This window comes from Urocitellus parryii, chromosome 13, assembly GCF_045843805.1.
Source record: "Urocitellus parryii isolate mUroPar1 chromosome 13, mUroPar1.hap1, whole genome shotgun sequence".
NCBI lineage: Eukaryota > Metazoa > Chordata > Mammalia > Rodentia > Sciuridae > Urocitellus > Urocitellus parryii.
In genome coordinates, this window is record NC_135543.1 from 41,990,776 (window position 1) to 42,009,873 (window position 19,098).

Below are 19,098 nucleotides of genomic sequence, written 5' to 3' on the forward strand. Positions count from 1 at the left end.
AAGAGAGAGAGAGACTGACTCCACTCTTCAGATACAAAATATGTACCCCATAGTCACTCCAACTAATGAATCTCTTCCACCAGCCATACCCCACCTGCTGACAGTTACCACTCAATTAATCCCATCAGGCAATTAATTCACTGATTGGGTTAAGGCTTTTGTAACCCAATAATTTCTTCTCTAAAACCCTCTTGCATTATCTCACACATGAGCTTTGGGGGGCCATCTCACATAACAGAGGGACACTCCATGTCCCAGCCAATTTTACACATAAAATTAACCATTACACTAGCATATTTATGCTAATATCAGACAAGGGAGACTTGTGCAAAGAAACATAACCAGAAATACAGAGAATCAATTTGTAACAATAAAAGAATCTATTCAGGAAAATGATATCACAATTCAAAATGCGTATGTTCCTAATAATAGAGCTTTAAATTTTATTTTAAAAAGAACTGATAAAACTATAATAAAGAATATCACAATTTACCATCAGTATTGGATATTTTAACAACCATTTATGATTATTCACATTGGCCTATTTGATAGTTTTGGAATAATACAATCTACTATAGAATATATGCAATCTATGTAAAGGAATAAAGAGCCCAAGAATGGGTAAACATAGATAAATACAGTATACTTATTTATGTTTTAGAAAAGATAACTATTTAAACAAAAACAATGTTCCATGGATTTATAATATATGTACAAAATGTATAATAGATGTATCTAAAAAGAGCACAAAAATAGGAGAAGGAAAAGGAAGAAGAGACTTATGAGGTTCATATACTGTGCATGATATTTGAAGCTATGCTACAATTAAAGATGTTAGTCTCATAAATATTAGTCGTAAAAGGATATTGTTATTAAACAAATGGTATAAATAAAATTAAATACTATAAATACTCAGTAAATCCAGAAAAAGAATAAAATTGAACATGGATGTAAAAAATGTTTTTAAAATATCAAGATGATAGATTTAAACTTAAACCATTCATGATAACTTTAAATATGGGCAAAAAATTCAATAAGAAAGCAGTGATTGTTTTCTGGATTGAAGAAAAAATAATGCTTTCTAAAAATTTGTATTTTCAAAATACACAGATAAGTCAAAAGTAAATGATACAAAATAGTTACCTGCAAACAGTAAGAGAGAGAAATTATGGGATACCTTGTTAATATCATACAAAGTAATCTTCAAAAAGGAATGTTATAGACAAAGAGGAATATTGTATTGCCTATTGATAAACATCCCAATTAATAACAAAGACTTGATCCTAATTATATGTACATGGATAACAGAGCTTCAAAATACATGAAGCAAAAAAAAATACAAAAATAAAATTAGAAATAAGTAAATTTAAACTTATTAATAGGGATTTTAGTATCTTTTAGTGAATAAAAGAGACAAAGATGCATGTAATTGTAGCTACTTGGGAGGCTGAAGCAGCAGGATTATAAATTCAAGGATAGCCTTAGCAATCTTAAAAAAAAAAAAATTGGACATGCAGGTTAATGCTAGAGCACCCCTGGGATCAAACCACATTACTGAAAAACTATTTTTAAAAAAGGGCTAAAGGTATGACTGAGTGGTATAGCACTTGCCTAACACATACAAGGCCCTAGGCTTGATCACCACCACCACCACCACCCCCCCCACACACACACACAAAAGAAACAAATAAAACCACAATAAAGCAAAAATGGAATTATATTAGAAGTCAATAGCAAAAATATTTGGCAAAGCACAAGTAATCATATGTCCAGAAATTTACTTATCAACCAAAAGTGAAGTTAAAAAAAATTGTTCTTACATCAAGAGTTAATACTATGAATAATTTAACAAAATAAATGCAAAATTTATAATCTGAAGACCAAAAAATATTGTTGAAAGAGATAAAGGAAGAATTAAATAAATGAAAAGAAAAACTTTGTGTGAATTGAAAGACATATTTTTGTTAAAATAGCAATACCTCCTAAAGTAATCAATAAATTTAGTGCAATCCTTGTCAAAATCTTTGCCTAATTCTTTGCAGAAATTAACAAATTCTAAGATTCACAAGGAAAATCAAGGGACCTAGAAGAGGTAAAACAATCTTTAAAATAAACAAATTTGAACACTACCTAATGTCAGAACTTACTACAAATCTACAGTAATCAAAATACTATGGGCCTGGCATAAAGACAGACACATAAACCAATGGAATAAAGCAAATTGCCTGGAAATAAACCCTCATGTCTGTGGTCCAGTGATTTTAGACAAATGCCAGGACCATTCGACGAGAAAGGACAGTCATTTCAACATGTGGTGCTGGGAAAACTATATATCCACATGGGAAAGGATGAATTTGGACCCTTATCTACTATGCTGTACAACAATTAATTCAAAGCAAATTAAAAAAAAATAAATATAAGACAAAACAATAAAACACAAACAAGAAAACATGGGTATACATTTTCATGATTTTGGATTTGTTAACAGGTTTTTTAAAAAATGACATCAAAATCATAAGCAACAAAAGAAAACAGATAATTGAACACCAACAAATAATAAAATCTGTGCATCCAAAGGCACTATAAAAAACTACAAAGGGAGAAAATTTTGTAAATTGTATATCTGAGAAGACTACTATAGAGAATATAAATTAAAAGCTTTAATTCACTAATAAAAAGAAAACCAAATCCAAAATGAATAATAATACTTAACCAAGATTTCTCTAAAAATGGTATATAAAAATCCAATAAGCATATAAAAATGATCAATATCATTATTCACTGAGAAATGCATATTCAAACCACAATGATAGTACTTCATACCCACTAGAATGGCTAGATTCAAAAAGACAAAAAACAACGAGTTTTGACAAGGCAATGGAAAAACTTGAAACCTTATACATTGCTGATGGAAATATAACATAATCCATTTTTTTGGGGAAACAGTTGCTTAAACATAATATTACCATATGATCTGGCAATTCCAGTTTTAACTATTAACCCAAGAGAAATTAATACATACACAGACAAAAACATGTACAGAAATGTACATCTTTGCATTATTCATAATAGCCAAAAAGTAAAAACAAAGCAATGCCCATCAATAGACAAAAAGATAAAACAAAATGTACTATAGCCATACAAATGAATATCATTTGAAACAGAAAGAAAGTGATCACACCTATCCATGCTTCCACCTGGATGAGCCTTGAAAACATTGCATCTAGAGGAAGAAGTCAGTGGTAAGGGCCTCATGTTTATTACATAATTCCATTTCTATTAATGTTCAGAATAGGCAAATCTATAGACACAAAATATCTATCAGTGGTTGCCTAGGAATGAGTGTGGACATGGGAATTGAGGGATAACAGCTAAGGAAGGTGAAGTTTTACTTTGGAATAAAGAAAATATTCTAAAATTGATCTTGGTGATGGATATACAACTCTATGAATATAGTAAAAATTATTGACTTGTAAATTTTAAATGGGGGAACAATATTGTATGTGACTTATAGAGTAATAACCCTATCAAAAATACTGATAAATCATCTAAATTTTAAGAAAAAAAATCACAAGAATTCTGATATATTTTTAACTTCATGTAAATAGTATGTCTACCATGCTTTTTTCTATACAACATGCAGCACTGCCTCAGCGTACCAGAGTTATTCCGCCTGTCCATGTTTTATGCCCCCAAGTCACCTATGCTTCACTACTCCTGTGTTTCAGCAAGAGTTACTTGAACACAGGAATTGCAATACAATGGTGACAGTTCTTTGTTGTTGTTGTTGTTTTGTTAAGAAAATATTTTTATATTTTTTATTCTAATTGGTTATATATACAGCAGAATGCATTACAATTCTTATTATACATATAGAGCATAATTTTTCATATCTCTGTTGTATACAAAGTATATTCACACCATTTGTGTCTTCATACATGTACTTAGGGTGATGATGTCCATCTCATTCCACCATCGTTTTTACACTCCTTGTTTCCTCCCTTCCCTTCCATCCCCTTTGCCCTATCTAGAGTTCATGTAATCTTCTCATGTTCCCCCTCCCAACCCAACTATGAATCATCCTTCTTATATCAGAGAAAACATTTGGCATTTGGTTTTTGGAGACTGGCTAACTTCACTTAGCCTTGTATTCTCCAACTCCATTCATTTACCGACAAATGTCATGATTTTATTCTCTTTTATTACTGAGTAATATTCTGTTATGTATATATACCACATTTTTTATCCATTCATCTACTGATGGGCATCTAGTTTGGTTCTGTAGTTTAGCTATTATCCTTCTCCCTACATCCTTGCCAACACTTATTGTTGCTTGTATTCTTAATAGTTGCCAATCTGACTGGAGTGAGATGAAAATTTAGAGTAGTTTTGATTTGCATTTCTTTAATAGCTACAGATGTTGAACATTTTTCCATATATATGTTGATTGTATATCAGCTTCTGAGAAGTGTTTGTTCAGTTCCTTGGCCCATTTATTGATTGGATTATTTGTTGTTTTTTTTTTTTTTTTGGTGTTTAGCTTTTTGAGTTCTTTATATACCCTAGAGATTAGTGCTCTATCTGATGTACAAGTGGTAAAAATTTGCTCCCAAGCTGTAGGCTCTCTATTCACCTCACTGTTTTTTTTTGTTTTTGTTTTTGTTTGTTTTTTTTCTTTTTTTTTGCTGAGAAGAAGCTTTTTAGCTTGAATCTATTTCACTTATTAATACTTGATTTTAATTCTTGTGCTATAGAAGAATTTTTAAAGAAGTAGGGGCATAATCTGATATGGTGGAGATTTGGGCCTACTTGTTCTTCTATTAGACACAGGGTCTCTGGTTTAATTCCTAGGTCCTTGATCCACTTTGAGTCAAGTTCTGTGCATGGTGAGAAATAGGGGTTCAATTTCATTTTGCTACATATGGATTTCCAGTTTTCTCAGCACCATATACCTAGAAGACCCCAAAAAATCCACCAGAAAACTTCAAGTAGTAGTAAATGAATTCAGCCAAGTAGCTGGATACAAAATCAACACTCATAAATCAAACACATTTCTGTATATCTGTGACAAATCCTCTGAAAGGGAAATGGGGAAAACTACCCCATTTACAATAGCTCAAAAAAATAAAAATAAAATACTTGGGAACCAATCTAACAGAAGAAATGAAAGTCCTTTTTAATGAAAACTACAGAATACTAAAAAACTAAAAGAAGACCTTAGAGGATGGAAAGATCTTTTTCTTAGATAGGCAGAATTAATATTGTCAAAATGACCATACTACCAAAAGCATTATGGCAGATTTAATGCAATTCCAATCAAAATCCCAATGACATTCTTCATAGAAACAGAAAAACCTGTCATGAAATTCATCTGGAAAAATAAGAGACCCAGAATAGCCAAAGCAATCCTTAATAAGAAAAGTGAAGCAGGTGTCATAACCAGACCTTAAACTATACTATAGAGCAATAGTAACAAAGATAGCATGGTATTGGCACCAAAATAGACTAGTAGACCAATGGTACAGAATAGAGGACACAGAGACTAACCACATAATTACATTTAGAGAAATTATTATATTAGAGAAAGGTGCCAAAGTCATGACAGTTCTTTTGATAACTTAGAGGGCTACTGAGTGAGTGATGTGTGGGTAGCATATAAGCATAGATATGGTGGATATGCTAGACAAAAGGAGGATTTATGTCCTGAGACAAAGCTGGATGGTTCAGGATTTTTATCTTGCCACCCAGAACAGCATGCATTTTAAAACATGGATTGTTTATTTTCTGAAATTGTTCCATTTAATAATTTTGGTAATTAAAACCACTCAAAGTGAAATACTTGATAAAGGGGGACTAATAAATATACAATTGGAAATTATAGTTGGAATAGATTTTATAGAGAAAATTATAACAAATTTTATATTAGAAATGAAGAAAAATTCAAACTCAATCATTTAAACTTCCAGTTAGGAAGCTAAAAGACAAATGAAATTTAATTCAAAATTTGAATACAAGGAAATAATATTGAAATGAGTATCAATCAAACTGGACATATCTGTGATCTAGCTACTCAGGAAGTAGAGGCAGGAGGATCATGAATTTGAGGCCAGCCTGGGCAACATAGCAAGTGGTCTCAAAACAAAACAAAACAACACAACCCAGGAAATTAAGAGTGTAAATCAGTGAAATAGAAAATGTAGAACCACGAGGAAAACCAAATATGGCTGTTTCAAAGAAAACATTATGAAGGATTACCCTTCACCTAGATTGATTAATACCATGGTGGGTAAAACATACCGAACAAAAGACAAACATGGCTTCAGCTCTTATTCAGACACCATGAAAAAACCTACAAAGGGAGAAATCATTTGCAAATCATATATCTGACAAGACTAATATATCAAACACAAATATTACCAATATCAAAACAAAAAACAAACATTGCTTCAGCTTCTAGTGTCAATGAAATGAAAACATGAAATACAATGAACAACTTTTTGCCAACAAAGTCACCAACTTTGTTTCAATGTTAAAGTTCTAAAAATCAAAAATTATCAAAACTAACCTAATTGTAACCAAAAAGTTTGAATTGCCTTACATACATTAAAAAAAAAGTGGTAATTATAAAGTCTTCCCATGAATGAAGCTCCAAACCAAGTTGGTGGCAATCATGATTTCTAGAAAACATTTAAGGGGGAAATAATATCAGTTATATACAGTCTCTTCAATAACTAAAGGAGGAAGTAACACTTCCTAGCTGGTTTCATGAAGCAGTAATTATGATGAAACCAAATCAAGAAATACAGAATAAGAAAAGAAAATTACAGTCCTCTTATGAATCTTCATCCTAAATTTTTTTAAAGAGAGAGAGAGAGAGAGAGAGAGAGAGAGAGAGAATTTTTTTAATATTTATTTTTTAGTTCTCGGCGGACACAACATCTTTGTTTGTATGTGGTGCTGAGGATCGAACCAGGCCGCAAGCATGCCAGTGGAGCCAGCGCGCTACCACTTGAGCCACATCCCCAGCCCATCCTAAAATTTTAAAAAATATAGTAAAATCCAACAATATAGTAAAAAGATAATGCTGTGTTATATATTTGAGTTTATCTCAAAATGTAAAGTTGGTTTCACAGAAATCTGACTAAAGATGTTAACAGAATAAAAGAGGAAAGCCATGAGATCATTTCAATAGATTCAGAAAAAGCATTTGACAAAATTGAAAATACAGTCATAATGAAAGCACCTGTAATACCAAAACTGAAAGAAACTTCCTCAATCCAGTAAATCTTATATATGATTTTTACAAAATTACAAAGAGACAGATACAAAAGAATTCATTCTGCATGGTTCTATTTTCATAAACTATTGACCAGGAAAAATTATCTGTGGTAATAAAAAAATCAAAATAGTAATAATATAGGGCATTATGAGGAGTCACTGGATTCAAACTTTTTAGATTGAGAAATGTTGTGTCCTTGGTTTGCAGGTGTTGTTTCAGAATGTACACACCTGTCAAAACCCATCAAGGTTTTGGTTTAGGCTCTCCATCTTTTACTGTATGTAAATTTCACACTAATAATTCAAAAAATCATAATGTTATTACTCAGCCAAAAAGAATGACTTTATGGCATTTCCCAGTGAGAGGAGGGAACGAAAGACCATCATGCTGAGTGGAATAAGCCATTTACCAAAAGTCCAAGGTTGAATGTTTTCTCCCACATGCAGAAACTAATCCAAAACAAGGAGGGGTGGGATAAAAAAGAAAGAAAGATCAGTGGAGTATACAAATAGGAATGAGAAAAACAGTAGGCGCTATGGGACTTGGAAAGACAGTGGAATGAATCTGACCTAAATTTCCTGTGTACATATATGAACATATCACAGTGAATTTCACCAAAGGACACTAATGAATTAAAAAACAAAAAACACTGTGAGTAAATAGCAGAAAGATCAGTAGAGTAGAGGGAGGGAACAGGGGAGGGAAAAGTGAATTCCTGAGGACTGAAATAGACCAAATTATATTCCATGCTTTTATAATCATAGCAAAATGAGTTTATTGTTATATATAACTAAAGGAACAATAAGTAGAATGAATCAGACATTATTGCCCTCTGGTGCATAAGTGACTACATGACCCACCTGATTCTACTTCATGTACAACCTGAAGGATGAGAAGTTATATTCCATTTATGTATGATGTGTCAAAGTGCATTTTACTGCCATGTATAATTAATTCGAACAAATTAAAAAAATATAAAGAACATGAAGAAAAAAATCTATTATATCAGAGAATAGGTTGCTTAAATTAATCCTTCTACTAAGTGACTGTGTCTTCTTTCCATGAAAGAAGGAAACAATTGATGTTAGAGATCATTGTTTTTCTGTATTTTCTTAAAGGGCAGGGCACAATTGTGTTCTTCAGGTTTTTCATGTGCATAGTCATTACATAGCTTATTATTTTATTGTAATTTTGGGTGAAACCCTTTGATTACATAATATACCATACTATACTTTAGCAATCAGTAACATCCTATAAAGTTAGATTCTTTTTTTGAATGTGAAAACCAATCTATTATTTACCTATGTTTGACTGACTTGGATCTGGCCTATACATCAAGATGTGAGCAACTATTGATATTGAAATTCAAATGTATTCTGTGCTATAAATTATTTTACCTTTATACTTAATTAATGGTATTTATCATACATACATTTACACACACACACATACATGTGCCTCATTACATTAATTTAGTTTACCTTTAAAGTTGCTTTCCATAAATAATCCAAGATGAGATGAAAGTAAGAGCAATTTAGGTTTTGTGAAACCATAGAGAAATTAGGAAATATTTTTTTAAAAGGTATATATCTCAGAAAAATAAATACCACCAAGTTTTTGTTTAGGATCACCATATTTTACTGCATGTGAATTCTGCATTAATAATTCAAACATTTATAATGTTTTGAAAAAAAATGTATCTAAGCAGGATGTGTTAGCTTTTCATTTGTGTGACCAGAAATATCTGACAAGAACGACTTAGAGGAGGAAAGGGTTATCATGGCTTACAATTTCAAGGGATTCTGTGCCTGATTGGCCAGCTCCACTTCTTTGGGGCTGAGATGAGGCAGCGCGGAAGGGCATAACAGAGGGAAATCTGCACATGGCATCCAGGAAGCAAAGGAAGAAAGAGAAAGGGACAGAAAGCAAAGATTAAACCCTTCTGGGGTACAACCCCAGTGATCAGATCAGCTATCCATGGATTTATCTCATCTAGATGAGGTCAGAGACCTCATGATCCAGTCATTGCCTGAAAGTCCCACCACCTCTCAACCTTGCTTTTATTGGAGACTCTTTTCTTTTTTTTTTTTTAAAGTTTTTTAATATTTTTTTAGTATTCGGCGGACATAACACCTTTGTTTGTATGTGGTGCTGAGGATCGAACCCGGGCCGCACGCATGCCAGGCGAGCGCGCTACCGCTTGAGCCACATCCCCAGCCCCCTGGAGACTCTTTTCAACACATGAGTTTTGGGGGTTACAGGATAGATCCAAAGCATAACAAGGACTTTGTAAGATATTAGGATTATTATCATAGGTAAAGATGACATATAAATAGGGTAAACTCTAGTTTAGGGGTGGTATTTTTTAAGTGATTCAAGTAATGTAAAAGAAATTTCATGAAAAAGAAGTATTATTAATAGAAATATTAATAATCAGCCTGGGTAAAACTGAAAAATCAGGCACTGCTGATGGAAATTTTGGAAATCATGAACTCAAGTGTGAGGATTATATTGGACAGAGTTGAGACCCTCCTAGGCAAGGACCAATAAATGAAGATTAATTTATCTTGTTAAGAAATTCTAGCAGCAAGTCAGAATAGTTATACTAGAATACTTGAAGGACATGTTAAAACTTCTCTTGGACATGGCAGTAGAAAACAGTGAGGAAAAGTAGGCAGGGCATATAAATGTGTCTTCTTGGGCACTAATGGAGTATTAAGAGGAACAGAGGAGCAAATGTATACAGTGGCCAGTGGCGGCAGAGCCACAAAATCGTACAGAATTGTTTCAGTCATGCAGCATTATTTTTTATTCCAAGAGCCCTGATTTCTCCTCCTGTGAAATCTTGATCTCTGTCCATGCATTTACTGGAACTGTGTGAGAAACTAATTCCCATTGCCTGCTGATTTGAGAATAAGTGCAAGTTTAGGAAAGGTTTTCATCTTACCAATTTCCCCCTGCTATGCTCTATGGAGGGCTTCTGGCCTGGGCATCATAACCTCACTTAGAGATCTGCATGAGGTGCTCAGTTTCTCTGGGGGGTGGTGTAGGAAGGTGCAAAGAGTCAATTTATGACACTTTTATGCTCCTAAAAGATCACAGTCAGCCCTGTTTGACTTTTATGTACCCAGTGGGAGAGTAAAGGGGATAATGTTCAGGAATACTTTGCATTTAAATGATTCCTTTATTCACAGAGATTTACAAATGCTATATCATTAAACAAGATTCCCTTTGAGAAACATTAGAAGTAAGTACAAAATTCTAATGCCTGTTTCACAGTGGGACAGTATTATGTGGTTCTGGAAGATAGGCCTAGAGAATGTCATCCAAAGCAATACACACTAATCAATATGTAACAATAACAACAACTTACATAGCTTCAGTTCTGCCTCTCTCATTAATTCTGTAACTTTCCAAAAATTCTAGAGCTCTTTGAAACTACATAATTTTATTTTCTGAATGGGGCTAATAATAGCTTTTTCTTCTATCTCATAAATTGTTATGAACATCAAACTAGAAAACATATCTGGAAATAGATAGTGGAATATGATACAAATGTAAGGACGAATGAAGCACTTGAAAAATCACTTTTTCTATAGTGGGCCTCCAGTACAAAATGGTGCATTATTGTTTGGGGGTAGTGATGTTTCAAGGACTTGCACGTAGTAACAAGCTTTAAATTTAAAATATATGATTTTTTAAATATAAAGACATATTTTGATCATTCATTTTGATTTAAAAATAAGGATGCCAAAAACCAAGGCATTCATCTAGATTGCTAAATAATAACCTGGATAGTTAATGACAAGTTTTGAATTAGATTCTAAATGTGTTTCGAATTTAGTACTTATCACTTTTTAAACTCTAGTTTAGGGGTGGTATTTTTAAGTGATTCAAGTGATGTAAAGAAATTTCATGGAAAAGAAGTATTATTAACTTAAAGTATCAGCTCAAAATAAAAAGTGACAGAACAAAACAAGTAAATAAACGTTCTTGCTCTAAAGGAAGGAATTATAAAAAGAAATATGTGTGTGTATGTGAAGACAGTTATAATTTTTTAAAATAGAAACATGAATTTCAAAATAGAAGTTCAGGAAAAATTTATTAAAAACTTAAAGATCCTACATAGTATAGTTGTAGAAGAAGGGACTATTTTTCAGTAAAATTGTTTTGTGTAGACTCAGCTAATTACAATTTTTGAAAATCTAATTGAGATTGAGCCTAGATAGATAGATAGATAGATAGATATAGATAGATATATGTATATACAAAGATGTATTAAAGAAGATTTCAGGCTGTCAAGACAGTGGCAACATATTTACATGTAATCTATTTATTGATGCCATTATTGATAAGAGTCTTAATAGCACTAAATTGCATGCTCAATTTAGGCAACTTTGCTTAGGGAAGCAGAATTTTGGTGGTGCACTTCAAGTTAAGCACTTAGGACTGAAAATCATAAAAATTCATTCATTCTTAAAAGTCTGTAATTCAAATTTTTAACATTTTAAAATTGGCCACATCTGCTTTCAAATTACACAGAATCGGCCACTTAGCTAGCTGAGCAAAGGCCAAAGAGGATGGAGGACTCCAGGCTTTCAGATTTGGAAAACAGAATGATTGTCCTTCATCAAATTCAGTTAGAATTCTTAAGGGTGAGTTAGGTAGGAGGAAAGCAGGAAGACTTGCCAGCAATCAGAATTAAAAATGTCCACAGCATAATTGAGGAATTGTAAATTTGACTTTGAAATCCTTGATGAAAAGGCACTATAGGAAACATAATTATTAGCATACTGTTTAATGTTTTAATTGGATGCAGTTTGCTCTGCTGTGCCAAAGTGATTTTTGAAGTTGATTGCGTTTTTGCCTCCCTTCCTATTCTTTAAAGCTCAGCCAACCTTAGTAAGAGAAAAAGGAGGTAGAATACATAAAAGAAGGAGAAAGCTAATGATTTAAGAATGTGTGGTTTTCCCTCACAAGGAACATCACTCTTTAACTTTCCCATTTGGGGGCAACATTCATTCTTTCATAGAGAGAATACTGTATTAGGCAGCAAATCATTATGGTCTTGGGTATTTAGGGAAATTCTGTTTGTTGTATTAAATTATCCTGGCATCTGTACAATACTCTACTAGCTTTGATTATAAAGGCCTTTAATCATTGATCGCAGTTATTTGTTAAGTGTGGCTTTCACTGTGTTAACATAAGCCAAATTGTGGGTTATATCTTAAAGAGCAGAAAAGTCAAAATATCAATGAGATATAATTTTATTTCATTCAATTGGATATTTATCATTATGGAAAATCTAAAATATTTCCCCAAAAACTTTTTTATAAGCATATTATTTTCACCAGCCGAGTATTTTTTTTTAATTACACGAAAGCAAAATAAAGTCAGTAAAGTCTTACCACTTTTCTCTTTCAGCCATGTGGATTATTCTTTGCAAATCACTCAGGAAAAAAAAATAGTCTCAATTCATGTGAGGTTTCTTTGATCTTCATGTAAATAAATAGGCTGCCTTCCTCTCCTAGCGATCTTTTTTGAATATGATTTCTTTCATCAAGTAGTTTGTCTCATCCCTCTGAACATCAAGGTAGTTTGCTTCAGATCTTCAAGCAGACATTTCCTACACATTTACAGGAAATATATTAAACACTATCAATGGCAAAACTTCCTCTCCACTTTCCAGGAAGACAGGAAAGGAGATGACTGACATGTTCTGTCGCACACCAAATGGTAGGAGGCACATCCTACATTGTAGTCATAATATTCTAGGCAAACATCAAGCATTCCCTTCCCTGGAGGGAAACAAGGAAACCTGTAATGCTGAGAAAGTCGAGCTAGCTTGTCAGAACCTGGGAAGAAAATCAGAAACAGATGACAAAAGAGAATATGGACCATAAGGGCTCATGACAATTTCAAGACTCCATGTATATTACAATAAGAATGGAAATTTAGACAAGAAATGTTGATGAAATCATTCCAAATGTTAGACATAGCATTGGTTTAGTTTGAGAGGGTCAAGGAAAGTTTGACCTGTTTCTTATTTTTCCAGACTACCCCTAATTTGCCTAGGGACTTTAACTCCCAGTTGTCTCAGCAACTTATGATCTTGGCACTGTGTGAAATCCATTTTTTCTGGTCTTTGAAAGGTGACCGATTTCATACCGAATGAACCAATCAGCCAGCTGTGAAGACAATTTTCCTAGCTTCAGCAGACGGGATACCTTTGTTATATTTTTTTTCCAGGAGTTGCAGATTTTGTTAATTGACTCTAAACAAGGATATGGAGCAATGGAATTTACATGTCCTGATCCTTCAATTATAAGTTGGTAGTCTTAGTATTTGACTCATTAATAATCACATGACAATTATGATCTTTCATGTGTTCAGCACTTCGTCTCTTTCAAAGGAATTCATCGTTGCAGGCATTTCTTGGGTACCTACCGCTGGAAGCAAGGCTCCATAGGATGAAAAAGATTCTGGGAACTTTGTTCCTGATCTAAAGGCATCCTCATTGTAAATGATAGTTATATGTCACAAAAACTGTTAGCCGAGGGAGGTGCCATCTTCATTAGAGAGTTTTATTTTTTAAAGCACTGTCAAAGATCAATCATTCAAAGACATAACATTATTTTCAGTTTTTATGAGTACAGACAGATTTATAGAGGCTTTATTGGATGTAAATTTGATAAATAGAATGTATCCACATAGGTAGATATCAGAGATATAGGAAATGGAAATGGTTTCAGTATAAAAATTGGATGTTTGTATCACAAATAAATATCTCTAGCAAATGGAATATTGCTTTCATGGGCATATATGTTAAAAAGAAGTATTTTAGCTGAATGTGGTGGAGCATGCCTGTAATCCCAATGGCTGGGGAGTCTGAGGCAGGAGGATTGCAAGTTCAAAGCCAGCTTCAGCAACTTAGTGAGGCCCTATGCAACTCAGTGAGATCCTGCCTCTAAATAAAATATTTTAAAAAGGGATGGAGATGTGGGTTGAGTGCCCCTAGTTTTAATCCCTGGTACCAAAAAGAAGAAAAGAAAGAAAAAGAAAGAAGCATTTTTACATATATGTTTTGTAGCGTTAGAAAATCAGTGCAGCATACTAGCTAGGAGCTCATGTCTGGTGTCAGAGACCTGAGTTTAGATCTTAGCTCAGCATTTCTAGTTGCATAGCCCTGGACTCCTTGACTTTGAGCAAGTTTTAGTTTGCATAGTTACAAAATAGTGATTATAATAAGGTTTGGTTATTATTAGAAAATAGATTAAATAATGCTGTGAAGTATTTCATAGCTATTGAACATAATACAAAATCAGTAATTGTTATCCAGTTAACTACCTAAAACTACCATGATAAAATCTTTGTTATGAAGGTTTGATATGATTTAGAACTTGTGCCCTCAAACTTTTAATCTCTAGATGATTCTAGTATAATAATTAAGTATTATTTAACTTTATATTCTCCATATTCTTAGTTATAAAATAGTCATGATGTCCCCAAGACTTTATATAAATCCCTTTGTCTAGAATCCCCTCCTCTGAAAAGGGTTAAAGTTTCCCTTCCTAAGCAGAAAGACTGTATCTAGAAAAAGCATTCATACATTTGCTAGAGGGAAGAGTTCTTGTTCTTCTGTCCAAAATTTTGAAAGTCAGAAAGGGAAAAGATCAAGATTAAAATCTGAAGAATGGGTTTATGAGTTGTCTTTATATCAATCTGTGATTAATATTTCTCATACAGTCTATTTTGCCTATGTTCTGGGAAACACTCATCTATTCATGCATCCCCGCACTCATTTATTAGTACATTTAAAAATACTGAGTATCTTTTATACGCATGGAAGGACATCATAGTACAACATGAGACACACAGGCAAAACCTTTAATCACTTATTTTAAGTAGCTTAATTACTAATTAATCAAACAGCAGGTATCATTTGTTAAAGATCAAATTGCACCAGGAACCTAATCAAATGATCAAAGCAAAAATTATTGTGATGATACCTTCATATTATTGTATTTATTAAAGTTATGGGATGAGACCAGGTGTGGTGGCACCCATCTATAATCCCAACAACTCTGGAGACTAAGGTAGGAGAATTGCAAGTTCAAAACCATCCTCAGCAATTTAACCAGGTCCTAAGGAACTCAGCGAGACAATATCTGTAAATAACACACACACACACACACACACACACACACACACACAAGGGATAGGGATGCGGCTCAGTGATTAAGTTCCCCTGTGTTCATTGCCCAGTTACCCCACCCTCCCAGAAAATTATGGGATGCAACAAAAGATATTTTATTTCATAAAATTCTTTTGATTTTGGCTCTTTGTAACTGAAGAAAAAGAGAAGACCTTCAGTACTTCTGATTCTATAGACAACTTTCTATTCATTTACTTGTTTCTCTCTGTTCAAATTCCAGGCCATTGGAGTCTAGATTTCCGTTCTAGTCATTACTTTCACAGACCTCTGCCATTCCAGATCATTAGTTTCAATCTTTGAAATTACTTCAACATAAAAATTTTCCCCTCTACTAAAAATTGCAACAATGCTATTGAAGAAGGTTGACTTCACTCCTGAATAATTTCACCCTTTGAGGTCACCAAGCCTTAATGAATTATCACTTTCTTCTAAAACAGTGAATGATATGCTACTATTATTTTAAAAACTGCAAATTGGAGCTGTGTCGTTCACATCATAATATGTTTTCATACTCCTCTACTAACCCCTCCTGTGCACTAATGTGATTTAATCCTTCACCAGGACTTTCAACCCACCACACTTACTTAATTCATCTATTAGATGGATGTTTTCTTATGTTTACTTCCACATAAACTTTCATTCAAAAATAAACTTTCTATGTATCCTGTTGTTACTAAAAGCTTCTTTAATTATTTGAATCCACCTGTGTCACTCAACATTGGTTCATTTGGGGGAAATTAAGTATTCCTTACTGGCCACTTGAATCACACAATTCTAAAACAAGAATGCTATAGTTGTAACCATTTGCAAATTTATGATACCAAAGTTGACTCCTAACTAAATTCTTTTGGAGACTTATACTTCATGTCATGCCACAATAATCAATTCTTCAAAAAAATCAAAATGTAAATCCAGGCATGGTGGTCAATGCATGTAATCCCAGCAACTTGGGAGGCTAAGACATGAGGATCAAGAAGTTGAGGCCAGCCTTGGGAACTTAACACCAAGACTCTGTCTCAAAATAAAAAAATAAATAAAATAGGACCCGTGATATATATATCAATGGTGAAATTCCCCTTGGTTTAATATCAGTACAGAAAAAAAAAACACAAAATTGGAATGAAATTCCCAAGATATCTGGGGGAACCTCCAATATTAAGTGATAATACACTGGTTTAAAAGCTGTAAATATATGGTTGGAAAATTTCCTGTCTTCTGGATTTTAGTCCATTTTTACAGCATCAAGAAAACATACATTTATCCAATCACCTTTCATTCTTCAACTGTTTCCTGAGTGACTTACCATATATTAGTTGCTCTAATAAACTTGAGATATATTGGGGATAAAAACATACAAATATAACTGCATTCAGAAATCTATATTCTAGAAAATAGAAATGAACAGTATATTTAAGCATAATAAACAATCAAATTATTTGAACACTAAAATGTATTAAAATCCACAGAAAAAGGGTGCAGTGATGCAGGGTAATGTGACTCAGGAGTGCAGAGAGTGCAGTGGAAGCTAATTATAATTTAAAAACTAGTTATCATTAAAGGCCTCACGGAGAAAGTAAAATTTAAGCAAAACTAGGAGACAGGGGTTCAGTGATGCAGATATCTGACTACAGACAATTCTAGGCAGAGAGAACATCTCAAAGGGGCCTTAATGTCAGAGTTTGCCTCATGGGTTCAAAGAACAGTGTAGAGGCCAGTGTTTGGCACACAAATGAACAAAAATGAAACAAAGAAGAACAAAAGGGGAAAAAAGATCAGCAGCTGATGGTTCAGAGAAGAAAAATTGATCAGATTTTATAAAATTATATTGGCAGCCTTTTCATATTACATGGCATAGATTGTCATTTTGAAAATAATGACAGCCCTAATACTCTAGCAGCCATGCAAGTGGATGGACATTAGGACTTTTGCTTAAAAGTGAGTGACTTCAGTGGTGCCCAGAGGCTCAGGAGGCTGAGGCAGAAGGATCACATACTCAAACCCAGCCTCAGGTAACTTAGAAGCCCTAAGCAATTTAAATAAAATATAAAATATATTTTTAAAAAGTTTGTTGAAGTGGATTTGTGGTTATATGCCCCTGAGTTCAATCCTTGGTACCAAAAAAAAAAAGAAAAATGAAAAAAAAAAAATTGCCCCAAATGGGTGACTTATTATTCTAGTGACTGCTGTTTTATGGTTCCGTCTATCATTGGATTTCTCTTTTTTTCTCTCTTATAATTCTTTTTCTTCTCTGAATGGCTATACACTTTGTTTCTACAACTACATATCATTATTCTTCTTTATGTTTTAATGTCATATTGTGTAAAATTATTTGAGAAAAGTTGATTCAATCTGTCATCATTTGATGTGGCATATGCCCTATTGGAAAGATCTCATAAGTCAGTGGATTTCTGCAAGTTCAGCTGATCAATGTTACTTGTAGTCAAGGTTCTGATCTTTAAGACATCCGTGTCCCAGAGCTTCAAATTGAATAGAAAAGACCACTTTTGAACAGTCTTCTGAGAACAAATCTGAGAATGTGGCCATTACTTGGAGTTCCACAAACTCTTCTTTGTCATAAACAATTAAATCACTTTTGATATATTATCCTCTGAAATAATTTGCTAGTTGTGCCTGCTACCCCTGACAATATATACCTTTTATTTGCTCCAGTTACCTTAGAAATGTGTCTATGAAACCTGCCTCAGTTTGAATGTAACCTTTGGGGGATTTAGAGGACTGTCTTATCGAACACATAGATCCTCTTCCACAATTTTAACACAGGAGGCCGTGCTTTTTCAGTTGAGTGACATTCTTCTTGTGATGACTGAGGACAGAATTTATGATTTCCTCTGTCAACTTTTCCAACTCAGTATTCTAAATTCACTCCTAGGATTTCTTTTGTTCATGGACACATGGGAAAAATGGACTCTTCTCCAAGACAAAATTTTCACCATGAACTTTTTACTCAATCCTCCATTCTTCACAAGGGACCATCTTAATCATATTGTCAATACCATTTCTTTGCCCCAGTTTTCTTTCTTCCTTCCTCTCTTCTTTCTTTCTGTTTTCCTTTATTTCTTTTCTTAAATCACCTACCAGTTCCTATCTACTCACAAACCCAGACCACTGGATTCAGATGTCTCTATAACTAGTGTCTTTGTATTGTTGCTGGATTTTTCCCTTCAACGATTGGATGTTGATTGATGTTGGGGGAAAAAAGTAACTTTAGCTATGATATGGTACATTTTGTGGAAATTTCTGTTTTTTTTTTTTTCATAATGCACTATCTGAACATTAATTGGCACTCATTTTACAGGTTGTTAAATATCTTGCTCAGGTCACATTGCAAATAGTAGCTATTTTTATAGTGTTTCTCCCACACTAATAGTAGATGGTAAAAATGATCATTTTAAGAAAATGCCTTTGGTTTACTCCTCAGTATGTTATAGATGATTATCATGATAGGAGACTGATGTCAGTGGTCTTGTTCCTATCTTTCATCTTAGTTACTTTTGAACAATAAGGAAGGAACAATATAATAATAAAATTATTCTGCTGAACATTTTGACTATGGCAAAGGGTTAATGATGATATATCGTTATTA